The sequence below is a fragment of the Phodopus roborovskii genome, unplaced genomic scaffold, assembly GCF_943737965.1.
Source record: "Phodopus roborovskii unplaced genomic scaffold, PHOROB, whole genome shotgun sequence".
NCBI lineage: Eukaryota > Metazoa > Chordata > Mammalia > Rodentia > Cricetidae > Phodopus > Phodopus roborovskii.
In genome coordinates this window covers 61,379-87,927 of record NW_026125880.1, presented here as the reverse complement: position 1 = coordinate 87,927, position 26,549 = coordinate 61,379, and the positions used below count along the sequence as shown (strand labels likewise).

General features: G+C 42.7%; 1 pseudogene; it reads left to right on the top strand.

Annotated features, from left to right (window-relative positions):
* Positions 1–5,442: 5,442 nt before the first annotated feature.
* LOC127217893 (protein regulator of cytokinesis 1-like) lies at positions 5,443–26,295 on the top strand (annotated as a pseudogene).
* The last annotated feature ends 254 nt before the right edge of the window (positions 26,296–26,549 follow it).

Below are 26,549 nucleotides of genomic sequence, written 5' to 3'. Positions count from 1 at the left end.
TGTCTCAGTCCAGGATTCAGTCACTGGAAGCCCATTCATTGCTGCTCTTAATGGAAACACACTGCTCCAACTAACAGCAGCACCACAGAAAGCCAGTTCCCCAGACAGGCTGCTCCCCAAAGGAAGAACAGTGGAATGACATTCCCTGTATTTCTCCTTACCTCCTGAGCCACCGTGGAGGATGGTGGGGGGGGGGGTCGGCAACTAGCAAAAAAAAATTAGAGAACATTGAGCAGTCTGCTTGGCACTATTGTGTCCCCTGCAGTTCTACCTTGAGTAGTGAGTTACTGCAGGGTTGGAGTTTCACTAGAGGAAATGACATTTTCTCTGACATCACATAGCATGGCTTTGGGGATGGAAAGTTTAGGGGCAGATGGTAGAGTGGGGTGCAGAATATGGTTGTAGGCTACAGGCCCTTGCAGATATCCCCTGGAAAAATGGTTGTAAGAGTTAAGACTGTGGACTTTAGGGTTGGAAGAGTGTTTCTTTGGGAAGGTCCAGGGTGTTCTCTTTACCTTGTGGGCCCTCCACAGCACCAGGGGCAGGAATGGGCACATGGGGTTGCCTGTGTCCTTCTTTAGTGAGCTTGGGTTGCTCCAGGATCCAGTAACACTGTATCGCCTGACAGAAAATGAATGGACATTCAGAAGGGAATAATGTGCCCCCTGTACAAGACCCTAACAGTAGAGCCTGGCTCCTTAGACCAGAAGGAATGGTTTGGATCCTCACTGTTGGGGTAGTAGGAAGGACACCCTGGTTACAGTGAGGCCTCAGATGACTTCAGGTTAAGTTCAAACTCCCCTCCAAGTTGCCAAATTAAGATAGTTGAGGATGTCTGTGTTTGGGGTGGGGGTGGGAGTGTTTAGTTACAGAGAATCATCAGCCTAGCACATTCAAAGCCCTGAGTTGTCTACAGGCCTGTAAAGTAAGCACCCCTGTGCCTAAACTGTTGCCCTCCCCCCAGGCTGGTAAACTGAAGTCTTTGCTCCTACCACTTCTCTCACATCTCTCTCTCTCTCTCTCTCTCTCTCCCCTCCCTCTCCTCTTTTTCTTCCCCTCCCCCGTAGTATGAAGCAACATAGGTATCCTTTTATGATTACTGTTTATTATTTTATTTTTTTGTCATTTTGTTTGAGGCAATATTTTAATACATTCAGTTTCTTTTAAAAAAATGGACAATTTGACAAGGTGAATATAATACTTGGATTATCAGATAATCTCATGAAAGTAAATGGCTTGCCTCCCCCCTTTAAATCTGTGCATATTCCAGCTTTCTTGTTCTTTTACAACTAATGATTGTGTCTCATTTATTTTAACCACCTCTGATATAGGATCAGTGATACTGAATGCTGTATAAAGGAGCCCATGTTTCTGATCACATGTTTAGCTTATGACTCAGGTCACATTCTTACATAGCAGTGTGTGGTTTAAGCATTTTGTGAACACTAGAAGCAGTAATTGTAAGCCTGTCTGCAGGAATCAGAATTTCTCCTTCTTTACTGCTGGGTTCTGGTGAAGAGTACCGACTCCCGAAAGGCAAAACCACACAGGAAACAGAGAAAATGTTCAAGTCTGGCTGGGCATCTATCCTCTGCCATTCTCAGAGTAGGTGGTTACATTCTGGGTGGTTCCTGTGCCTCTTGAGTCTGACTACATTGAGAGCTATGGGAGTGGCTGAGGAGTTGATGGTATGAATAGGATTCCCAGCATAGGACTTGGCTGGCAAGCCTCCCAAAAGTTTTCCCATCTAATTTTTTCCCCTGTAATTATCCTCTTACAGTAGATTTCTTAGCTACCTGCCATGAATTCAAATGTCCAGTTACAACATTACTAGGGACTTTTCACATTCAAGTTCTGAAGCTTACAATTGTCAAAGTCACAGCTAACTCCTCATGGAACAGTTTAAAAATATGTTGGAAATTGACCATAAGGGATAATATTTATTGCCTGGTGCACTCTGCCTGAAATATGGTAAAAATGTACCTGTAAGGCCAGTGTTAGGAAGGCAAATAAGCAGAACTAAAGCTGAATCCAAACTTTAGGCTGCTGCCACAGAGTGCAGAGTGGAACTCACAGAGGCCACTCCTTGCTGGCACAGCAACAGATGGAGTCCTTTAACAGGAAGCACTGATGACTTTCCCTCTTGTTTAAAATAATACATTAGAATGAGCTGGGGGTGGAATTGATTTTTATCTCGTCATTCACTGTTCTGAAACACATAAAGGTGTCTTGAGCCTACTCACCATTCTCCACTTCTGTTTTTAATCTATTTAGCTTGTGGTTGAAATGCACTCTGCACAGGACTTTCTCTTCCACCAGGGCAAATGCCTCTCCAGTTGACATTGCCTCTTGCAAGAAAAGATGACAAAGCAGGCTCAGTAATACACATTGCCTTTGGCCCTGTAGACCCAATCAGTAGAGTGGGTGTGCCTCCCCCCCTCCCACAGTGGGAGCAGCATGTCCCATAGTGTCTGGGACAAACAGGGAGTCTTAGCAGGGGACCTCAAATTGACTTATCATCATTCTCTTTGGGATGATGTAAGCTTTTAAGTAGTGTGAAAGTGAAACAGGAATTATTTTTCCCCCTCAATACGGGAAGCAGTTGAGATAGGGACACATTTGACACCTGTTTTAGAAACAAAACTGTCTTAATTGGTAGTAGTAAGGGAGATAAGTTTTCTTTGAAAATAAAAGAAATCGGAATTTCAATAGCTCTTTTCTTATGTCACATATTAAGATATTTATAGGTTATGTAGAGATTCCAGATATACACATGAACAGTCACACATACACACTCCAGGTTGAAAACCTCAAAGGGCAAAACCACAGTAACTCAACATGAAAACACTGACTCAGATGTGGTTGGGGTGGAGTATTACTTAGCACACTGGGTTCAGTCTCCAGTATCAGTAACAAACTAATAAACAAGTTGAGATGACTACGGGAATAAGGAATGTTAACACATTCAAAATAGAAATTATCAGAGAATCTACAGAGTCTATACTCTTCACCCTGAGGGTCAAGAAGGAAAAATACAGAAGCATTCCAGCCATGGTGAATGGTCAGATTGCCATGTACGGGAGAGTGGAATAGTGTCTAAAACTTCCAGAAACATCTGTAGGCATTCTCAGCAAGATATTAGAGGCAAAGGAAATTTCCCCCCTCCTGGTCTTAGTGATTGGGTGTATTCAGATAAGGACACATGGTACCAAGATCCTACCTGCAATGGTACGGGTAAATGCAGCCCGACATAATTTGAACTCCAAATCCCTCCTTACCCCTTGTGCACAATATTTTAAAAGAAAAGGTTACACAGAATTAAGACAGTGAATCAGTCAACTCTGAATCCACCATGTGAAACACTTTGACTGAGACTCTTAATATGTGTGTTTAACTTTACTTGTATTTGGATTTGCAAACCCCAGCAATGGCATACAGCATTGTGCTCAGCAAGGTCTGCGAGGTACCAAAGGGCTTCTAAAACCTTGTATAAACTTTTGCTTTGGGAAGGTTGCAGATATCTGTAAATAAATTCAAGACTATGACGATAATTACAACACAAATAAGAGGTAGTTAAATTCAGTTTACAGTGTTTTTTAGTCATAAAGGGAGAGGAGGAGAAGGTGAATCAGTTAATATACCTACCTGGACTACTCTAAGAAGACAACAACATGCACATATTGGAGAGGAGGGACCAGTTTGTAGAGTACAGGAATGTAAAGATTAGGTCTAGGCTTGGTAAACAAAAACCATGGCAACTGGCACTTGTTTCAGGATCGATCAGTGGCTCCTTGCCAAGCCCTCAGCACACACCTGGGGAACCCTTGTCTGCACACAGTTTCACAATGCCCAAATGTTAATGATTCCTTATTGCACTTTCTCCTCCTCGATGTGGGCTCTGGAGTGGACTCCTTTGCTGAGAGGGTCTACAGAGCCTTGGTTGACCTGGGGTGGGGCACTTGTCCCCAGAGCCTCAGGCCTCAGGCCTCAGGCTCAGCTTGTCACCAGAGCCTCAGCCTCAGCTCTGGGGCTTTAGTGCCATCCCCATCCCACCTTTAGGAGGTATTTGTCCTTGATCTGCTGGCCACAGTAGCTGCAAACACACTTGCAGATGGAGCCCGAGGCCATGGACTGTGGCTATGATGAAGGGGAAAGCTAGGCCAAGGAGGAGCAGGAGACATTGTCCCTGGCTCCCTCAGGATTCACTTGCTGGAATAGCAGACCAAGTCCTGGTTGCAGACTCCTCTTCCCTTCCATGCCCCTCCAACCTGTGGCAGCTAGGAGGTGGGGGGTCTGTCCTTCCTTCTCAGTTTTCCCTGCCCTGTACTTGGGTTTCCCAGATATGCAATGTAAGGGAAAATGAATAACTAAAATATACAAAACTCATGGTAAGAAGGAAAAATCAGAAAGAACAAGAGTTTCTGCCAAAAAGATATAGATAACTCCCAGTCTGGAGAGTGCAGAGCTCATGAGCTGTTCTTGGAAAACAAAAGAACAAAGAAGGAGCTCACCACCAACTGTGCAGACTGCTCCCTGCCCCCCATTATCTTAAGGAAAAGGCCACTAAGCCTGCCATTCCTAGAGAAAGAAAACTCCCAAAACTTGCAGGTGTTCTAAACAATTCCGCCTTGTAAAAAGTTTGTTCTCTATGAAATCTCTGTAACTTTGGAAAACTTATCGGGTGAGACTGGCATTCTCAAATCACCCTTTCCCTTTAAAATGATTTGCAATTGTAAGTATACACGGGCACCTAACTCTTCCATTAGAGTGAGGTCCCAGCTGGTTCGGTTCGGTTCTTAGCAATAAAAACCTTTTGCCTTTGCAGTTGGCAGTCACTTCCTTGTTGGTTGAGGAAAATAGGTAGGCAAGACCCCTGGAGACCTACAATCCTCTACCCAGCCCTGTTCAAGGACTTGGGGTCCTGGTCCTCCCAGCCACCCGCCAGCCACCCTCACTTCTCTGATTTGAACCCAGGTCCTGCTTGCCTGGAAGTCTCAGCCTCCCCACCCCACTCTTGAAGGCCCCCACAAGAGGGCCACATGTGCAGCTTTAGGCATCTGAGCCCAGGCTCAGCTGGTGGGCCAGCATGCAGCCTCCCAGAGCATCTGCTGCCAGCTTGTGACTCCAAGACTATGGGGCTTTGGCACTTGCCCAGGCAAGCCAGCACCCCTCTCTTCTAGACTTCAATACCAGGGAACACCCAGCTAAAGAGGGCTCAAGGCCTTGGGGGAGGGGGGGAAGTGGAGTGAGAGTGAAGAAAAGATGACTGACCAGGGTGGGGGATGGGGAGAAAAACTTGATTGCTACATTACCCCAATTAAAAGAGGAAGACAGACATATATCGTGGGGGTTTTCTTTTTTAATAGGATAGTCCTAAAAGTGAAGAGCAAATTACAGTGGGATTTAAAAAGCCTGGTAATTGTTTCAACAATTTGAATGAAAATGCTTCAGACTAAAGGGATCCAGCAGCTCTTTGGTAAACTTGAAGCAATTAGAATGGTAAGCAATTTACACTAGTTTCTTTATGGTGTGAATTGCTACTTAGTGCTCAGTAAGTCAACATTTTTTAGCTACTAAAGGATTATGTTTAACCAGTGGAAAAATCAGGTTTAATAATGGAAATATCCAGCTGAATTTAATTTGTTCCATTTAAAAAACAAAACAAAACAAAAAACTCCTCACCCAACAGGGGGTCAGTGTGTTTTAGAGGACACACAGGGGCATAGCTTAAGTGTCCTAAGGACGGGCTGCACTTCCAATTTTTTACAAATGCAAGCAATCTCTCTGAAAAGTCTAGCTTAGGGCTGGTGGGTCCACAGATTCCACCAGCTCACACCCTCTGCATTTTTGCCCCTCTTCTCAGTCCTGTGCAGCTGCTCTCAGGCCAGGTCTGGGAGAATACAAAGCTTCCAGGTAGAAATTCTATGCAACTCTCCCCTGACACAAACAGGAAACCACCAGTGTGCCACCTGAATCCTGCTAGGGCCCCCAGTCTGGGAACCAGCTTCAAACTTGAGCCATCCACAGGTCTTGCCTCTGAAGATAGGTGACAGCTTTCCCGCCCCCCCCCACTCCCCTTGTTCCCAGTCTCACCTCCCTTTAGGCTCGCCTCTTGCTGTGGGGTTTGCCTCTTGGGTGTTTCCAGTGAAATCATTTTGTTTCTAGTTCTTCCTAAGAGTGGGGAGACTATGGAGAACCAAGTCTTCAAATCTGTTGCCAGACCACATAGGCAAGAGCCAATCAATGCTCAGTAGAGCACAGAAATTGGTATCTGGTGCTACTCCCCAAATGCCTGCAAGCACTATCGCATCGCCCCCCAGAACAGCAAAATAAATGTAATAAAGGCAGGAATCACATGGCTCTGAGACCTTAGACTTCAATGTCTCCTCACCTCAGCTTAAGTGAGCGTTCTGGGTGGGGATGCAATGATTACTACCTAACATTTTATGAAAAAAAAAAAAAAAGTTCAAATGTCCGGTCTGGAGATAAGGCAGTGACAAGCAATTTGTGAACCTCGGCTAGGAACCCATCGAACTTTTTTTTTTTCTCAAGGAAACTGTCTTCAAAGGACCCCACTGGATGTTGGTGCCTTGCTCTCCTTCTATCTGGGAACCGCCAGCTCTGGCATGTTTTCATTTAAGTTTACACAGAAACATCTGGTTCTTCCAATACATGTATGGCCCTGCAGATGTTGTTTATCACATAGCAGCTCCAGAGGGTCAGAGGCTGTGGGTATCTGTGGTGCCCCTCCCCCACCCCAAAGGGACATGGAAAGCTAACATGTAGTGTAAGACCCTCAGAATGAGGAGTCTTCCAGGTTTGGTCGATACCCCAAGAACTCAATGTCCAGTCCAGTTGCTGCAAAACCCAAGAGGCTTTAATGAACAGGAAACATTTGTGCAGACAGGCTAATCCAGCATGCAGGCTAGGGAGAAGCCCCCTCCCCTGGGCTCAGGTGTCTTTAAAGGCAAAACCACAAGCTTGGGGAGGGGGTGGGACCCTCTGTCCATTGAGTACATGACCCTTGGAGGCTGGATGGTCTCCCTATTAGGGTCAGCAGACCTTAGGGCCTCAGGTGTGCTAATTAATCTTGTCTGGGCAAACCAGAGTTACAGCTATCTCTTGACACTATTTATCACCTTTTGACTCACAGGAAAGGAGGGGCAGTGTGAATTCTTCTTATCTCAGGGCCTTGTGAGAGGAAGCTAGCAAATTCCAAGGAACAGATATTGGTTTCTAGGTTAGTCCATCATTAACATTACTTTTTAGGTCTTTCAGTAGGACTACAAAGCTACAAGTGAGTCTCAGTCCAAAGAGGTCTCAGTGACCTTAGTCACTCCAGAACCCCTTGCTTCCTAAGACTGAGGTCTGTCCCTCCAGGAAAAGTGGGAAAGAAGTTGTGTTTTCCAGAAGGTGGAACCTCACAGGGAGGAGGGGGTGTGGGGGGAAAGCCTTTTCCTAGAGAGAGAGAGCCTCACCTCCTTATGGAAAATCCTGCCTTCTCTACATGTTAAAATCTTTATCTGCTCCAGACAACTTACTCAATTCATTTTTAAAGGAGGGAAAAATATGAATGACCCATCAACTTGATATCTTTTTCTTTTTTTTCTTCTCGTTTACAATCTGTCTTCTGCATCTGATTTGTATTAAATTCTTAATCCCCAGTAAACTCCTAAACAATGACTTGGGTTACATGTCTTTTCCAGGAATCCTGAAGGGGAAGCAGATGTCTTCTGGCTCCCAAGCCTTAGTCCTCTCTAAATGTGCATTGGTGGTGCTATCTTCATTTTCGAAAAGCTATCCTTTAAAACAATGAAGGTGCATCTCAGCGAGTAGGTTTGATTTTCAACTAGATTTGGAATCAAGGAGTAATACAAGAAGGATGAAGTAACATTGCTTTTATTTATTTCTCCACAGATGGGGGTGGCACAGTGGTAGAGTATGCACTTGGGCCTCTCAGTAGGGGGTAGGAGAAATTTCTATCTGAATTGAAAAGTGCAGGAGCTCTTTGTTTGCTTGCTTTACTGTTATTTCCCTATAAAGTGTCACTTAATTTATAGAAGATAAATTTTTAAGAAGTTACTTTTAAAATACGTTTATTTCCTAGTTTTTCCTTTTAGATAAAATCAGAACATTAGGAACTTAGGTAATATAAAGTCATCTTGGTCTTTATTTTTTTCAAGGATTATAACCAGGCTTTGTTACTTCAGTTAGACAGGATATGTGCAGTAAAACACAAGGACACTAACTCTTATTCCCTTGTCCTGTTTGTGCAGAAGATGTAGAGAGATACTTTGCCCAGACCTGTCCCCAGCCGCTGACAGAGGGGTGGGCAGTGGAGGGGTGGACATGCTTTCTCAGGGTGAAGTGAGCCTGGGGCTGAGTAAGGGCTGCAACTTTGTGTTTTCTTTAATTGCCTCCTTTGCTCCTTAGACACAGAACTTTTGAACATACACCATCCCTGCTTTCCTATTCCCCGGTTATACACATATTCATATTAGCGTTCTCCATCCAGTTCCCATCAGGAAATATACTTTACATTTAGTGCAGAATTAGAGGGACCCAAGATTTAGAGTAACCTATATTCTGGTGGCATACTGTGGATTCAGGTTTTGGACTGACTGCCACAAATCTAACCTTTGTTTTGTTTAGTTTTTCTTTATCCGCCAGAGAAAAAAAAATCAGGTTTCGGTGAGGGAATCCACATAATAATGTATTTCCAACAAGATACTGCCCTGAGATGATCCTCCTGGATGGAAACATAATGGTGCAGAACACAGGCCGTGTGGCATATAGGACCAATACCCTGGGGAGGAATTAAAACTAGAATCTAGCCTTTACCTTTGCCTGCTAGCGAGAATGCTTGAGTGGGTCTTCTGGAAAGCCCAGCATGCCAGAGCTGTTTGGGGGAAGTGGGTAGGGGCGCCCGCTTGTACGATGCTTTTCCACCTACCCTGGCTTAGTCTGGTGGCTTTCAATCACGTTTTCAACACACTAATCTTGATGTAAGATTACTTGATCTAAGATACTGTCTCTGCATAAGTGTAGTAAATGCTTCTTTTTTAGAGAGTTCTGGGCTTAGAGAAGGAGGACGATATCAGACTGAGGCTGATGATCTAAAAGGCTGGTTGGTCTGTGTCTGCCCAGCTCCTGGTGCCTGGAGGGACTTCGATCTCATTGACCTCATAATTGCATGTTTCCAGCATGCTCCTGCGTGTGGGAGGTGGAAGGCAGAAGGTGTTGATTCTTGACTGTTTGGAGTGTGCTCCATGACAAAAAGCTATGGGTCTCTTAGAGGAGAAAGCCATTATTGAGATGCAGTCTGGTACCAGAATTTACAGCAAGACAAAGCCAATTTATTCATGACATTATAATGCCATGTAAAGGTTTGCACCTAGCAGGTGACACTTGTGTTTTGCTATGTGGGTTCTGGGAATTGAACCTATCCAATGGTCTTAATTGCTGAACCATGTCTCTAGCCTGTAATGATATCTTTTAAGTTTAACCTTTCTTTGAGAGAGAGATATTTAGTGGCTTGGATAGGTAACTTAGTAGTGAAAGACCCCCAGAGACCCCAAGAGTTTGGAGCCTGTCAGGGGGAAGGCCCTTGCCCCCAAGAGACGAGACCAGACCACTGGATGCAAGTGCAAGAGGTTGTTTATTGTTTACACAGGTACCTGTGGACGCTTCAGTCTTTCGGGGGACTGAGCGTGCTGAGGTTAAAACTCAGGCAGTTTATATAGGGTTGGGGTGGCAAGAAGCAGGCTTACAGAAGCAGAAGCATGGTTACAGGGATTTCATTGTGTCATCTAAATGTAGCAGTTGTAGTTAACCAAGGACAGTTGGTTATTCGGGTTGGGCACAAAGAATACAAAGAATTCAGTTATGACTATCTCAGCATACTGGACACTGTCCTGCTGACCTTGCTTTGGTCCAAGCTGCAGACCACAGATATCTGGTTGGCGTTGGATGAGAGCAGCACCTGGTTCCCTCCTGTACTTTTCTCATAACTTGACCTTGGCAAATTAGCAAGAGCAATTTAAACAGGCAATAAGCATAGTGGGGGTCTTTCATTCCCCCCTTTTTCTATAAAATGAATAAAACCCTTTATTCATGGTTTTTCAGTTTTCATTTGTTTTAATTGCTGGTACTGCTGGGTCAAAACTATGGCCTGAACAACTGACAAGTGTGTGTGTGTGTGTGTGTATTTTTGAACAGTACCAGTCTATTTAAAATGCATCCAGGCAGCAATCCTGTCTACTTTCAGGGCGGTGGGAGTTGTCAGGAGCACAGTGTAGGGGCCCTTCCAGTGGGGCTCTAAGTTCTTAGTCTGATGTCTCCGAACCCAGAAGGAATCGCCAATCTGGAAAGAGTGGGGCTGACAAGAGGTTCTTTGTTCCTCCCGGGATGCGGCCGCCAGAGGTTTCCAGACCTCTTCTTGGACTATCTGTAAGGCTCATAGATGCACCTGTATGGAAGGGGTGTTTGCAAAATCAGAAATGTCAGCATCAAAGAATGATACAGCTGGCGGTGGACTGTCATATAGTATTTCAAAGGGAGTTAGGCCATGAGGGCCTGGAGTGTTTCTGGCCCAATAGAGAGCCAGAGATAGGAGTTGTACCCAGTCCTTAAAGCCAGTTTCAAGCGTTAATTTGGATAAAGCCTCCTTAATGGTTTTATTTATTTTTTTCTACCTGTCCAGAACTCTGGGGTCTGTAAGCACAATGTAGTATCCAATTTATCCCCAGCAACCTGGCCACCAACTGACTTACCTGGGAGATGAAGGCAGGCCCATTGTCTGATTCTATTACCTGTGGCATCCCATATCTGGGAAAGATTTCTTTTAATAGTTTCTTGGTGACCATTTTTGCAGTCTCATGTTTGGTAGGAAACGCTTTTATCCATCCTGAAAAGGTGTCTATAAAAACCAGTAAATATTTATAACCATATATTCCAGGTTTGACTTCAGTAAAGTCTATTTCTCAATGGACATCAGGCCTATGGCCACAAAGCCGGGTCCCAGAATTCAGTTTGGTTTTCCTTGGTTTATCTGGGCACAGGCCAGACAGTTAGCAGTTACTTGTTCCAGTAATAAATTCCGATTGGGAAGGTAAGTTCCAATTTCTCGTCTATCTAGCAAAGTTTTCATATTTTTGGCGCTTAGATGAGTCAGTTTATGGAGGTGGTCTATTAACATTTTTGCCATTTTTATAGGCAGTATAGTCTTTCCTTGGTAGACCCAGCATTGCCGATTGGGGTCATAATCTGCACTTAGTTTCTGAACAATGTCCAAATCCGTTTCATCATAGTCCCAATCTGGAGTCTTAGCTGTTTCCTTTTCAGTCAATATGCTAATAGTCAATAGTTGGGGGCTTAAGGCTGCTTGTTTGGCTGCTTCATCAGCCAGGCGATTTCCTTTTGCCTCCAGGCTTTCCCCCTTTTGATGTCCAGAGCAATGCATTATGCTCAATTTTTTTTAGGAAGGAACAGGGCCTTTAATAATGTCAAGATTTTATTTTTATTTTTAATTTCTTTGCCTTCTGATGTTAAAAGGCCCCTTCTCCGATAAATTTCTCCATGGACATGGGCAGTGGCAAAGGCATACTGGCTATCAGTGTACACATTAAGCTTCTTACCTGTTGCCATCTGGAGAGCCTGAGTCAGAGCAAAGGGTTCAGCTCGCTGAGCAGAGGTGCCTCCGGGGAGTGCAGTGGCCCATATGACCTCTGAGGCATTCGTCACTGCAGCCCCTGCCCGTCTCTCGTCTCTCACCATTTAGCAAGTAGCTGTTGCCATCTGTGAACCAGGTGTAGTCTGCATCTTTCAAGGGCTGATCGGTCAGATCAGGCCACATTCCATGCATCTCTGCAAGGATCTGCTGACAGTCATGGGAGGCTGGTTCCTCCAGCAGTGGTAACAAGGTGGCTGGGTTCAGGGTTATTATTAGGGGTGGCTGTTGTATGGACAGCCCATGCCCCCTGTTTCTGCCCAGGCCAGGGGGTGTTGTTTTAACCATAAGTCCATTCCTTCCTGCTGTTCAGGAGGCTTTTCAAAAAGTCTATATTCATTTTCCAATTGTAAAGTCAATATTTCAAGTGGAGCCCCTTGTGGGCCAGAGACTTTAGCTCCTGGTCCTTCAAAATGGATCTGGGCTTTTAATTTAGTCAGTAGATCTCGACCCAGTAATGGATATGAACAGTCCGGTACATGCAAAAAGGAATGTGAGATTTTACCTGATGCGAGATGAACTTTTCTCTCCGTGGTCCATCGGTATTGTTTTTCTCCGGTGGCTCCTTGTACCCAAGCTGTTTTGGTACTCAATGGCCCGTTCGTTTTGGTGAGAACTAAATGTTGGGCTCTAGTGTCCACCAGGAAGGTGACTAGCTGCCCCTCCCCCCGACTTTTAAGGTTAGCCTGGGCTGGGGGAGGGGGCTCCTGGCCCCGACCGCCCTGGTCTTCATCTAGGTCTAGAAGCTGAGTTGGTCTTTGGGGTCCGTCCCCATGCCTCTGATTTTTAGGTCTCTTAGGGCAATCTTTGACCCAATGGCCTTTTTCTTTGCAGTAGGCACACTGGTCTCAATCTACCCTGGGCCTCCTTTTTTTCCCTTTCTTTCCTGACTTCCTGCACTATGATTATTCTGAGCTACAGTGGCCAGGATTTTGCTTAATTCTCTCCAGTTTCTATGATCCCTCTCTCTCTCTCTCTTTCTCTCTCTCTTTTTTCTTTTTCTTTTTTTTCCTCTCCTCCTTTAGCTCCTTTTTAAACTTGTCCTCTCTTTCCTCCTGCAACTTTCTAAGTCTTTTTTTTTTTTTTTTTTTTAAATCTCAGGTGTTTTTCTCTTTTTAAAGATCTTTTTTGCTTCCTTTACGAGATCCTGCAGGCTATAATCTTATAAATTATCTAGTCTCTGCAACTTAGTCCTAATATCTGGAGCCGACTGCCAAATGAAAGCCATAGAAACATTGCCCCTTGGCTCGTTACTATCAGAATCAAAGGGTGTATACATACGGTAGGCTTCCTTTAGCCTCTCCAAAAATGCAGTCGGAGTTTCCTCCGGTCCCTGGGTTATCTGTCTTACCTGATCCAAATTCCTGGGACAGCCTCCCAGGCCTGCAGAGACCCGCTGAGAGTAACTGGCGATAAAGACGTAGGTGTTAAAGTCCCAGCAGGGACGATTTAGGGGAAAAATTTCCTCAATTTTATTTGGCAACTGAGTGGGCTTTTTTATCATCCTCTAAGACGGTTTCTCCCAGGAAGATGCGTTGTTATTTTTTTTCCCCCGAGGTTAGGAGGACCTGCAAAAGCCATATTCAAGTAGGTTAGAGAGCTACAGGGTCTTTGGAGAAGGAGGGGTTGTTAGATTTTTCAATTATAAAGGTTGGACGCCGAGAAAAACCAGTATTGAAATTGAAATTGCCCTCCTAATCCAGCAGCCTGGCGCAGGGGAAAGGCTCAGCAGGTTCCTTCGGTGGCTGGCTCCCTTTGATCTCGGGGTCAGCTGGCTACCTGGGAGTCCCACACAGTTTTTTTTTTTTTTTTTTTAAACCAACTGATTGTGAGCTAGGCTCTGTACATCATCAATGATCTAAAATAAACTTAAGGGGGTAGTTAAAGATTGTTTCATATTTTCTTCGAAATAAAGAATCAGACAGATAAACAGAACAGACAAAACACATAGACAGCCGGCACAAAGACACGCTGCGCGTTTTCGGCCGTAAAACCGAAACCAGATACTGAGTTGGAGGCACAGAGGGTCTTAAGCCCCCTGGCCCCCCCAAAACCACGAATCCCTGGGACTCGTTGTGGGCCCCGAAAAATCGGGCGCCCCAGATCCCTGAGACGTCTCCCAGGGTGGCAGGTAGAAGTCCGAGCTCGTCAGCTCCTTCTCAAGCCCCCTACAGACTCGACTAGCCTAGCCGATTACCGATCGCTGCGCAACAAGCAACAAGTAAAAGACGTATGAACAAGACAACAAAGAACAGAAATTAAGCGCTGGCCAGCTTACCTCCCGGTGGGTGTCAGTGTCAGTCTCTAGGGGGAAGGGTCTCCAATCTCGGTGGAACCTCCAAAGAAAGACCCCCAGAGACCCCAAGAGTTTGGAGCCTGTCAGGGGGAAGGCCCTTGCCCCCAAGAGATGAGACCAGACCACTGGATGCAAGTGCAAGAGGTTGTTTATTGTTTACACAGGTACCTGTGGACGCTTCAGTCTTTCGGGGGACTGAGCGTGCTGAGGTTAAAACTCAGGCAGTTTATATAGGGTTGGGGTGGCAAGAAGCAGGCTTACAGAAGCAGAAGCATGGTTACAGGGATTTCATTGTGTCATCTAAATGTAGCAGTTGTAGTTAACCAAGGACAGTTGGTTATTCGGGTTGGGCACAAAGAATACAAAGAATTCAGTTATGACTATCTCAGCATACTGGATACTGTCCTGCTGACCTTGCTTTGGTCCAAGCTGCAGACCACAGATATCTGGTTGGCATTGGATGAGAGCAGCACCTGGTTCCCTCCTGTACTTTTCTCATAACTTGACCTTGGCAAATTAGCAAGAGCAATTTAAACAGGCAATAAGCATAGTGGGGGTCTTTCAGTAGGTAAAGGCATATGCAACTTCATGATATAAGCCTGAAGACCTTAGCTCAATCACCAGAACCCATCCATATAAGTTATAGAGCAAAAATTGAGTCCATAATGCCTTCTTGCTCATGTTTCATTGTCCGTAGCTGCAACAAAAGAACAACAATATCACTCAGGAGGGACTGAGTACTGTGTGTAGTGAGTTTCAAGTGAAGCCATTTTAAGTGTGGCAGTACAGAGTGCTTGGGGGACTGATTGGGGTCTAAGATAGAGGAATATGTTTTTAACTTAGCAATTCAAATGGAAAGCGTTCTTGTAAGAGGAGGATACATATGAGAAATTTAAAAGGTAGTTAAGTTACCCTATTGATATGAAATAACTATCAAGCACTTCTTGCTGTATTTCAGTTTTGTAGAGCATAATAATGTTTTAACTTTAAGGAAAAGGGTGGCCTGGATCTTTGTTTAAAAATGGGGGGGATAGGGAGACATTGCAGAAATGGGTTAATTGGTAAAGTCCTCCCCTCAAGTGCATGAGAACCTGAATTCAGTCCTCATACACCTTGCAAAATAAGCCAGATTGCCGGGCCATGCTTTATGCCTTTAACCCCAGCATTTGGGAGGCAGAAGCAGACAGATCTGAAGGTCAGCCTGGTCTACAGAGCGAGTTTCAAGACAGCCAGGGAAACCTTGTCTCAAGGGAAAAAATCATAATGGTGGCATATTCTTGTAACCTCAGCATTGGTAGGGCAAAGAAAGGTGAATATTGGAGGCTTAAGCATCAAACCAATGACAGACCTTGTTTTCAAAATACCTAAAAACAAGAAAGTAGCGGGAGAAAAGGTTGAGCAATTGAGCGCATTTGCTGTGCTTGCATAGGAGCTGGTAACAGTTACCAGCATATGTGGTTCACAACTGTTCTGGGAATCCAGCACCCTTTTGTGACTTTACTGGGCACCAGATTCATATGCAGCACACTTAAATACATTCAGGAGAGAAGCTCATACTCTTGTAAGTTAGTCTTTAGAACAAAAAACAAGGCAGACATTATCACCCAAAAGTTGGTCTCTGTCCTCTATCCATCTTTTTTTTTTTTCCACATATATGTCTGTGCTACCATTCAGCCCCACAGAATACAGTGGGTACATAAGAGGCAAGGATACCTAATGATACAAAGAGGAAGTAGCAGACAAACTTCAACCTTTGTGGCTCTTGTAATAATCAAAAGCTACATACCACTGAACCGTCCAGAATGGTTCTGAAAAGTTGGGACTAGAATGTGAAGCTATGTGTGACATAGTGAAAAAGAAATTAGAGACAAAGAATAAAGCAAATAAAAGAATAAAAGCAAAAGGTAAATGAATTACAGGTTCTGCTGGTGGCAGAAGCTGGGTAGACTACCTCTGCCTAGGTGGCTGGTGTAGCAGAGGGATGAACCATGGGGGGGTGAGGCTAGGCCACATAGTCAAGACTGTGGCTGCCATGAACATATCCCCAACAGCTGGCAGAAATCATAAAGTTTTGAGATACAGTTTTGTTGGATTTTTCTCTCCACTAGTGAGGCAGAAGGATTTGTGAAACTAAGAGGACACCGGAGTCCAAGAGGTACTACATCCAAAAAGACCACAGTAGGCCTGAGCAATGTATGTACCAGTCTAAGGGTATAAAACCCGAGAGACCCCTCATGGGTCTGAGAAACGAATGCACCAGTCAACATGAATGGTGCTAGGGCACAATATCCGAAAACCTCATTCGTGGGAAAGAATGAAAAACTTGAGCAAATGCTGCCTCGGCCCAGCCCCCTGCCCTGAGACAGGCTGCAGCTACAGCGGGCAGGAGAATTTTGGCGTGGTGGGAAGAGAACAGAAACAAGTTTAGGGAAAGAGATTGTTTAGCAGAGAGGTAGAAAAAACTCCTCCCATCTACCTGTTCTCTGGCACTAATTTGAAAGATTCAGTAAAATACCAGGATATAGAGAGCCATTACGAGGCTAATTTGAATTATTTCCTAGGGGATATATAGTCTGGTTTATTTCCAATGGGTGAAGTAAAAACAGGCCAATCATCTTTGGAACTCATCAGCCCAAGAATGTGGCCAAGGGCAAAGTGCTCAATAAGGACTCAGCAGTCTGAAGGCAGGAAGGCTTCAAGCCGGAATCTTAACTCACCAGTGGGAAATGCACCAGACCCTAAGGAAACAAGCAATAATGGAAAAGTGTACCTTACCGAATTGTAGCTGGTGTGGGATGGTATTTTCCAGCGAAACAGGTGAATGGAGGTGGAACGAACCACCATCAGTGTCCCCAAATACCTCAGGCTGGCCATCCAACAATAGGCGGCTGCTGAGTACTCGAGGAGGGCCTGATCCGAGTAATGGCACCAATGTTGTTCTTTTGCTGTAGCTAAAGCCTAAGAAACACAAAAACGAGACTCAGCGCCCACATGGAGTTTATTGAGAGAGGGGAGAGAAAGAGGGGACAGCTGGTGGCCAACTGAAAGCAGGAGAGAGAGAACAGAGAGAGAGCAAAGAGAGAGCAAAGAAGCAGAGAGGCAGAGACAGACAGAGAGAGAGAGAGAGAGAGAGAGAGAGAGAGAGAGAGAGAGAGAGAGAGAGAGAGAGAAGCACTTAGCGTGCTTGCTTTAAAAGAGGCTTGCACATGCATAACTGAGTCCTCTGGCCTCCAGGTAAAGCTGAGGTAGGGATGACAAGGCCATGAGCGCCCTGCCCAATGTGGGGGCGGGGGTCAGCTGGCTGTTAGTTCCTAACAAATAATGTTACATTTATAAAACTATTCAGTTTTTTAACAAATTATAAAATCTTAAAACATGAGATCTTTATTGTTAGTGGTGATTTTCTTTTCTTTGAATTTATTGTGGGTGTGTGGTTGTTCACATGCCATCAGCGTGTAGAGGTCAGGGGACAAGTTGCTGGAGTTGGATTTACTCTTCTACTGTGTGGGTTCTGGGGATCAAACTCAAATTGTCAGGCTTGACAACAAGTTTTTACCCTCCAAGTGACAGTCCTGTTCTCAGGTATGAACTGTGTATGTCAGTGTATTTTCACAGTGTCAAAAGGTTGTACATACCTGATTGTTGCTTGGTGTGATAGTGAAGACCTGTAATCTCAGCATGTGGAAACATGAGCCAGGAAGATGTGAAGTTCAAGGCCAGTAAGACCATCTTAAAAGTATTTCATAGTTTGTATTAGTACTGCATTGAAAGTGAAAAACTGGCTGTGTTTATACTTGCAGTATAGAGTCTGCTGAGTACATATTGCTTTTGTTCCACGAAGATGAAAAATCATGAAGTTTATTGCTAAGTTGGAAACTATCTGTATTTAATACCAGTACACTATACACTTAAAAATGGCAAAGATGTTAAATGTAGGGCAATAATATAGGAGTATTTTACTACAGTAAAAATTGGAAAAGGAAGTTGGGCATGGTGACTAATACCTTTAATCTCACTGCCTGAAACAGAGGTTGGAGGATCAGGACTCTGAAGTCTTTCTTAGCCATATCGTACAAGTCAAGCAATAAATAAGGTCCTATTTGCCCTTCCTAGCTAGAAATCCAGTGTGATCCTCTTTATATTATTTTTCAGGTGGCTATAAGCTATTTTTTTTTTCTTTTGACAAAATGGCCCTGGCCATTTTGGAACTCACTTTGTAGACCAGGTTGGCCTTGAACTCACAGATATCTCCTGCCCCTCTGCCTCCTAAGTGCTAGAATTAAAAGTGTGTGCCACCACACCAGGCTTAAACTCTCTTGTTTGTAAATTTAAACATTTGTCATTTGTATTCTCTCCTAGATTCCTTCCCATCCTTGGACCTTACTATAGTCACATTTTATTTCATACAGGAAGAAAAAGAGACAACTCTTTGACTAGAAAAAGATTTGCACACTCAAGTAGAATTTCTCAGAAAACAGAAAAAGGAGAGAAATCAGAAACTTAAGCTACTGCAAGAACAAGATCAATAACTCTGTAAAATTCTTTGTATGCTTATGCATGATGTGGATAGTACCTCTGTCCCCATGTTAGAAGAGCTGAACCTGTTCCAACAACATGTGGCAACTTTGAGGAAAACAAAGATATGCTGCCTGCATTCATTCTTCTCTAAAATTTCACTGGGCTTCTAGGTATCTTATAATAATTTCACTTATTTTAAGAATCTAGGCATGAGCAGTTTGTCAATCATATTATATATGAAAGAATTATAACACACTCCTGATACACGGTTTGAAATAGATGTAGTGTGTGAAGTTCAAAGTGCCTTTCCTTTATCATTGGAGAATATTGAAGCACAACAGAAGTTGCTAGAGCATGTAATATGTGCTCAAGTTATGGTGTAACAACTCACTAGTATTTATCAAGTTGGAAAAACTGACAGCTTTTGCCTTAGTTCTAAATAAAGTGCCAGTGTGAATTAAGGGAGGCAGAGACAGGCATCTCTTGAGTTTGAGGACAGCCTTGTCCACAGAGTGAGTTTGAGGACAGCCAGGGATACACAGAGAGAAACCCTGTCTTGAACAAACAAACAAAAAAGGGGAAATGGAGGGAGATACTAGGTGAAGACAAAAAACCAAAGAACAATATGTAGTATATCTGTTTGTTTAGTATGTGTGTATGTGTGTGTGTGTGTGTGTGAGAGAGAGAGAGAGAGAGAGAGAGAGAGAGAGAGAGAGAGAGAGAGAGAGAGAATGTGTCAAAGGTCAATTCAATTCCAAGTGTCTTTACTATATCCATCTTATTGATTAAGTTCTCACTGGGACTATTGCTCACTTCTTAAGCTAGTCTTGTCAGCCACTGAGCCTTACAGATCTGTCTCACTTTTCCAGTGCTAAGATATAGTTCGATTTTCTTTTCAGACTTTTTTGGAACCATCAGTCCCCAAATAATGACACATAGACTTCTTAATTATGAAAGCTTGACCTTTAACTTAACCTTGTTCCCAAATACTTCCTATAACTAAACCTATTTCTATTAGTCTATGCTCTGCCATTCTGTATGCCCAGCTCCCTCCATGTCTTCCTTGCATTGACCCCCCCTCCCCCGCCTAGATTCATCCTCCTGAGTTCTTCTCTCTGCCCACAGTCCTGCTTAACCTTTCCTTTTGAGCTATTGGCCATTCAGTTTTTTTATTAAACCAATGAGGTACCATAGGCAGGCACATTTTCATATAGTGATCAAACATCCCACAATACTAAGATTTCCTGCATTCCCTTCCAGACTCAGCATTCTGCTTGATCTCAGGTCTTTATTGCTTGAGTGGCAAGTACTTTATTGACTAAACCTCTATTTTGCTTTTTTAGTGATAGAGGATGAACTCAAATCTTGTAGTATCAGGAATCATAGGCCATAGCCAATGATTCCTAATCATATCCCAGACCCTTTTTTAATTTAGGAAAAAAATCTAAACCATTTGTGTGAATAAGAAATGTAATAAATATTCATAGAACAGTAATTGATATTTCAGATGAAATAGCATTAGTCATTTTAGGTATCCTAATGTTTAATTATAATAAAAAAATAAAATTTTAATCCTGAGCTGGGCATGGTGGCACATGCCTTTAAACCCAGCACTCAGCAGGCAAAAGCATGAATCTCAATGAATTCCAGGCCAGTCAAGGTTACATAATGAGGCTTGTCTTAAAACACAACAATGGACTGGAGAGATGACTGAAAGGTTAAGAGCAATGACTGTACTTCCAGAAGTTCTGAGTTAAATTTCCACCAACCACAGGGTAGCTCACAACCATCTATAATGAGATCTGGTGCCTTCTTCTTTTGTACAAACATACATTCTGGCAATACACTACATATAATAAATAACTATTAAAAACAAAACAACAAAACAAGTAAAAATTTGTATTCTCTAAAGTCTGATATCCTATGGCAATGACAGCATTATAGTGTTATGTTTAGATGGCATGAGCACATGTCTCTCAGCTCTCAATGAAGAAGTGTGATAACACACCCCAAAACTATAATCCCAGGACTCCAGAAGCTAAGTAATAGTCAGCCTGTGCCACTCAGAGAAGATATAAATACAAATATTTATATGGATCTTATGAAAGTGCTTTCTCTTCCCATGGGCCCATTTGAGAGAATAGAAGGCTAGCTTTCATGATTTTGGTCTAACCACTGCCTTTCCTTGCTACAGCTGGAAATTAAAAAAAATCAAAACATGAAACAGAGTGCAAAGGGCTCTGTCCTCAGACATGAAAGTTCTGGTATAAGTTACAAATACCTGAAGAAGAGAGAGAACCTGTGGCTTCATTTATGACTGTATCAAAATGTGGTAAGGAAACCAATGTTCACTGGGTAAATAGTGCTCTCTGAGCATTTCTGGGTCCAGTCCAAGGTCCTACTACCTACTGTCTTGGGCCAGCAAAGACAAGTTCTATTTTGGCACATTTTGTGGGTACCTTAGATTTCTGGTTTTATAATGTTATAAGATATGTTGATTTACTTCTACAGCTCCATGTTGTAATTTTATTCAAACATGGAAAGGTAAAGAAGTGAATATGAAAGTATGGCTGTAACCTTTGCCTTAGAAGAATTGAGAAATGCAAAACATAAAGCAAGTGATTGAAATAGTTCAAGTAGAACTGGCTCAGTTCTGGGACCAGTGTTTTTATAGCCAGGAACAGAGACATACTTTTATCCCTTATATTTCTGGTTACTACAGACATGATGATCTTCATGTAGCTGTTCTCACAGGGTTTTTACAAGCTCAGACACTCACCAGGAAGTTCTGTATTTCTACTTTTGAATAGATGGAGCCAACCTTTAAAAATATTCCCTTACTCACTTTTCATGTTATAAGAAAAGGGCACTAAGCTGGGTGGTGGTGGTGCACACCACACCTTTAATCTCAGCACTCAGGAGACAGAGACAGGTAGAACTCTGTGAGTTCAAAGCATAAAGGAAGGGTTTGAAAAAAGGAAGACACATTTTGGAGAATGTCTATCAATTTTTACTATTTTACTCCATTCCAACTAATGTGGCTTGCTTTTATTCCACTCTCCATTTCTCTTGTTTAAGGATTATTTTTGCTTTATTCCTATGTCATTTTTTTTTAAGACAGGTTTTCCCTGCAGGAGATTGTCCTGTTCCTATGTCATTTTAAATTATAGGATAAAAAACTTTTCACGATGTACGGTTAGTTACTTGGAATACCAAACACAAGAACAATGGTTGTCAACCTTCCAAATGCTGTGACCCTTTAATACAGTTCCTCATGTTATGGTGACCCCCAACCATAAAATTATTTTGTTGCTATTTCATAACTGTAATTTGGCTATTTTGTATCCTATATAAATATATGATATGCAAGATATCAGATGTGTGAATCCAACAGGTCTAGACACACATGTACTAAAGGAATTCATATGAAAAAAGAAAACAATACCCAAAACCCCACTAATAAACATTTATGTTGCAGAGTACTAAACAGAAAACCTGCTTCATCTTCATGATGCAGAGATTATACAGTTAAGAAACAATTATGAAGTACATAAGGAAATATTTGAATGTGTCTGGAAGTGGGAACAGAGCTGGAAAATCTTCCTGGAGTTTGAGGTAACCTGCTCTGTATTTCTCTATAGTCAAATTAGCCACCATGGCAGCATGCCAGGTAACCCATACCTGTAATCCTGACACTTGGAGGCTAAAGATTGTCATGGGCTCTACCCTAGCCTGGGCTTCAAAGTGAAAGAAGGCTTCAAATAGAGAAGTCAGACTCAGTGAAAAACCTGCTGAGTACTGCATTTACAGGCAAGGGTGTTGCGAACCTGAACTCCAGTCCTCATGCTTATTCAGCGGGCACTATACTGATTCATATCCCCAGCCTTCTAGGTTTTACTCTAATAAATGTGTTTTTCACAGAGAAAAGCTTCAGCTAAAAGTTGGCTTACAAACTGAGGGGGGAATCTTCTAAAAGAAGAAGTAGAAGAGAAAAAAATGAACAAACCTCCAGAAAACACTCCTTAAGGTAATTTTGGTTGTAAGATAACTTATTCTTGGTCCTTTCTAAACATAGGAAGGACTGTATGTATTGACCCTTCAGTATAGCAAATGATTATCAGAGTCTATGAGTTGTGTATGTCTGCCACAACTATCAGAGTTTATTTTGCTTAACACAAGAGAAATTTATCTATTTATACTTCTGGATGCTAGAAATATGAGTTCAAGGTGTCTTGGATAGGGTTGGGTCTCTCCTGACTTCTATGCCATCCACTGTTCCTCTGTCTTCACATCATCTTTCCTCTGTGTCTCTGTCCTAATTACTATCAGTCCTGTTGATTTTGGACCTGCCCTAATGACCATAGTTGAACCCACTTACCCTTTTAAAAATTTTTGTTAATTTATTATGTTACATTCCAATCCCAGTTCTCGCCCCTCTTCTCTTCTGGCTCCCCCCCCCACACCCCCATCCTCTAACCCATGTGTCTAGACTGAGCAAGGTATCTCTCCATATAGAATGTGCTCCACTAAGTTAGTTTGTGCACTAGTGTTAGACTTGGACCCACTCTCAGTGGCCTCATATATTGTCCCAGTCACACCATTATTAGCTATATTAAAGGATCTAGTTTGGTCTTATGCACATTCCCCATTTGTCAGACCTGAGTCAGTGATCTCTCATTAACTCAAGTCTGTTGATTTTGTGGGTTTCCCTAACATGATCTTGACTCCTTTGTTCATATTATCACTCCACCCTTACTAAGAATTTGACCCATTGGTTAGTTGAAGATTTCTGATATGGGAAGCTACAGCCCCAAGTTGGCGCCTGGTTGGATGCCGATCTTAGCTGTAAATAATTCTTATTTGGAAGTACTTGATGGATCTGGTGCACTTCCTCCTTTTGTGGCCTATCCGGGATCACCAAGTGGCATGAGCTGATTGGGCAGTGAGCACACATTTAAGGGCTTGCTGGGCCTGGGGGAGACAGAAGCTGATGTACAAGGTTCCTGAATAAACTGCTTGAAGAAGAGTAGTGGTCGTGTTTCCTTGCTGGCAGAGGTAGACGTGACATTCTGCATCTGCTTCCATCTGTGTTGTGCCCCAGTCATAAGGATCCCCAAAGACCACCAGGGAAAACAGACCCAATGATGTAAATGCATAAGGTTTATTGTTCCTCCAACCATGACAGGGAATTCATCTAGCCAGCTGATGCAGCAGCCATCAGAGGAAGCAAGTTCCTTGTCTACTGTCAGGTTTTTAAAGGCAAAAATTTACAACATTACATCAGTAGATATGGGTTAGTTTCTGATTGATAGATATTTGGGGAAAAATTGGGAATTTTTCAAAGTCATATTTTGGCATGAAATAACTGTGTACCAATTATTCTCATTAGTCAGTGCTGAGAGGTATCATTCTATGGTTTCTATAGTTTTGTCTTTTTATTGCAGGTGGCCTATTCATAGATAACAATAATTTTCAGAATTGTATTCTGGAGACTACAGGGGAGGTTTTGGTCTCCCCTGGAGTATCTTCTGTGGCCAAACAGTATCCAGGAACCAAGAATCTAGGAGGTTTGGTGGTGGTGGTGGTGGTAGTGGTGGATCAGGTCTGGAGTTTCTTTGTGTTCAGTTTTAGCCTTAGGCTCCAGGCCAGGGGATCTAAAGTTTCTTTGTGTCATATGCTGAGTCAGAGGCCTACATATCTTTTCTGTAGCCTGTGATGGCTGCTAAAGTAGGCGAATGAGTGAGGGTGTAGACCCTTTATTAGTTTACCCCTATCAACTGTTTCTGGAAGAGGGTTCAAGCTTCTCTGGGCTTATGGATTGATTGGGTATCTTTTGCTCTATGTCTGGTATCCACCTATGAGTGAATACACGCTATATTTGCATTTCTTGTTTTGGTGAACCCACTTACCTTAAAGACTGTCTTCAGATAATAACAATGAAGTGTGGGTACTAGGGTTAAGACTTCACAGTAAATTATAGGATGACATTTACACCTATACCATGAGGCAAACTTTTACAAAAGCCCTGTGTACGTTATTGTTTTCTATGTAGTAATAGTACTAAATAGCTTTTATTGGCCTTTATCTGGTAGTATGCAATGGTATTTCATTTATTCATGTCATTGTCCAATAGCCCTATAAGTTAATATTATTTCCATGTGTAGTGATGAGAACTGAGATATAAAGAACTTATCCACCTTAACTGCTAGTTAAGAGGTTGACTCCATATTTAAACCTGGGTAGTGTGTGTGGTTGTTTCCATAGTACTGTTTATGATACACCCTGTCTAGATAATGTTGATATTCCCAGTGCTTCTTCCAACTTCAGGCATCACAACCTCCAATTTCAGACCAGGTCCTTGCTTATTTTCCTTTTTAGTGTGTATGTGTCTAAATGAACTCTCAGTTGGTTTCCATTCATTCAACCTGTATTCATGTGGGTTCAGCTATCAGAAGGGTGATGACAATGGAAAGAGTCTATCTTTACATAATTTTTTCATTTGAGATTAACACCAAAGGTTTGACATAAATAACATGTCATTTGTTTCTGTTTCAGATGGAAGAGGAATTGAAAGCATGGATTGAAAAATGGGAACAAGAGCAATCAATTGCATTTGTGCTGAATGGGCAGAAATTCATGGAGTATGTTACAGAACAAAGGGAATTACATCAGTTAGAAAAAGAAAGATACAAACAGGAAAGAGTAAGTTGTGCACACAAATTAGAAAAAGAGGCAAGCAATTAGTGGCCCTGTGCCAGGGCCAGGGATCAGGTTTTATTGAAGTTTGCTACAGTTCCTTCTACTTAAGCCTGCAAAAATCTTTACCTGGGTTCTAGTTCTGCTGTCTTACTGGGCATATCATTATTTCATTCAGTACTAGAGACAGAGAGAGATGTTCTGTGGCAGTGCTCCCCTGGCACCTAGCAAGAGAATAAGACTGACTTGCAAGAAGCCTGACCAAATACACATGGTAGATCTAAATTGTGCTGTTGCTGTTTACAAGAGTACAAGGAAGCTAGAATTCTTTTTTCCTGGTTCTGCTGTCTTACTGGCTCATACCTATTGGAGATAGGGTGGGGGTTAGAACTAGATAAAAAATTTGTGGGAGATAGTGTCAAATAAGAAATAAAGCCAGACGTCGATGCTGCACACCTTTAATCCCAGCATTCTGGAGGCAGAAGCAGGCTGATCTCTGTGAGTTGGAGGCCAGCCTGGTGTACACAGCTTCTCCTAAAGCAATACAGAGAAACCCTGTATTGGAAAAAAACAAAAGAAGAAGAAGGAGGAGGAGGAGGAAGAAGAGGAGGAAGAGGAGGAGGAAGACGAAGACGAAGAAGAAGAAGAAGAAGAAGAAGAAGAAGAAGAAGAAGAAGAAGAAGAAGAAGAAGAAGAAATAATGATGATATATTAGGCCATTTTGCCTGACTGAGCATACAAGCTAGAGGGAGTGGAACACAGCAGCCACTGTTGCCATTGCCTTCCTCCTCCCACATTAAAATAGCTAGGTGACTAGGCCTTTGACCCTCCAGCCAAGACTTGTCTCTTATGTAATTCTCAGGAACTCCCGGCCACCATAAATTTGAGGTAGAGGAGAACAACTTTCAGGGCAGATTTGCTGGAAGAGGAAGCCAGAGCTTAGGCATGCTAGGTGAGTGCTCTACAACTCCATTGTCTGAAAATAAGTTGGTGTTTAAATATAGAACTTATTGAGAAGATATCTCATCTGATACACTCACTTTATCTTCAGGGTTAATGCTCATGAGGAAATTGAAGAGTTGTTTTTCCAAGAATGTTGAAGATAAATCAAGATAAAGGAAGGCTAATGAAAAGTATTAAAGATCAGAAAATTAGTATTAGATGGGAGAAAAAAAATTGAACAGAATATTGGTTAGCTAGAAGCACTTGAAAATTTTAAGGCTATTTTGAATTTTTTGAATTGGAGAAGAATACACCAAGTATGGAACAGGAAAAATGCATTGAAGAATGAAGAGAAGTAGAAATCAAGAG